Raw genomic sequence first — 1,208 nt, forward strand, 5'->3', positions numbered from 1 at the left:
TCAATCTATTAGAGACATTAGGAATAACCTTCCCTCACTAAAAATCTCCTTCATATTTAAGGTAACTGAAAAATTTAGGAGTTACCCTATAAATATGTAAGGATCTATATTACTCTCTAACTCACAAAATCAGTCACTCCCCTTTCTGTGATTCCATGCTTCCTGAAGGCAGCAAACAGCTATTCTGCTCTGTGATCCTAAGTTCCTACTATCAAGATGGATACAGAAGAAGGGAAAAAATAAGGAATGATACGAAGGAGGGAGGGTATAATTCTTATAGAAGTATGAGAACTTTCTTTTTCCACTACTGGGCATTGTTGTAAGCCACATCCCACTATTTGGTCCCCTTTTACAATCAACAGCATTCATTAACAAGATGAGTACCATGGGAGATGGATGCCATCTGTAATGGCAGAAGAGAATATAATTAATTGGCTCACTTGGCCATAAACCCATTATTCTACCCTCATTAATACCATGCTCTAATCAACCAAACTAATCAGCAGTCTTAAAAATCAAATGCCTTCCTTGGTGATCCAGTGACTAAAACTCTATGCTCCCAATGCAGGGGACCTGGGTTCAATCCTGGGTTGGAGAACTAGATCCCACATGCCGCAACTGAGACTTGGCACAGCCAAATGTGTTGTGCTGTGCTACGCTAGTCACTCGGTCATGTCCGACTCTTTAGCCAAATAAATAAACAGTACAAAAAAAAATCAAATACCAAATTTTTGACAACCCACAATGACTGTTAATCAGCAACTCTACTCCAGAAAGCCTAGGCATAGCAAAACAGAGGAAATCACACCATTTCACTGCTCCCTCAACTTAGCCGTTCATTTGGACAAGAAACAGCCTATATACAATACTTAGTTCATCATGATCCTCATAAAAAAGGATAGAGTGCCTACTAATTGCACGGTCCCACATTTCCTTCTCTCTTTACTGTTGGATGACACGTAAAGTGTTTTATTTTGTTTTAATTAACTCTGTCTAGTGCACAAGTTTGACAGCTCAGGCTTATGGGATTATATAATCTTAAAATGTGATGGACGGCCATGTCTACAAATAAAAATAATAAAAGAAAAACCACAAGTGAGATGCCTGAGCCCACAATAATTTATCTTAGGCTGGTAGTGAACAAGGCTGATTTGATTCATTTGTCTGCCAGAAGGAAGGAACAGCTCATAAAAACACAAATGAAAGGA

At 38.7% G+C, this 1,208-nt stretch overlaps 1 protein-coding gene across 1 annotated transcript in view; it reads right to left on the reverse strand.

Annotated features, from left to right (window-relative positions):
• The window catches only part of LOC104996694 (phospholipid-transporting ATPase IG-like), a gene marked incomplete at its 5' end in the record, with an annotated part of 8,140 nt that overhangs the window by 4,709 nt on the left and 2,223 nt on the right, over positions 1 to 1,208 (reverse strand). The gene's annotated exons all lie outside the window — the stretch shown is intronic.

Source organism: Bison bison, unplaced genomic scaffold, assembly GCF_000754665.1.
Source record: "Bison bison bison isolate TAMUID 2011002044 unplaced genomic scaffold, Bison_UMD1.0 scf7180017851605, whole genome shotgun sequence".
Lineage (NCBI taxonomy): Eukaryota > Metazoa > Chordata > Mammalia > Artiodactyla > Bovidae > Bison > Bison bison.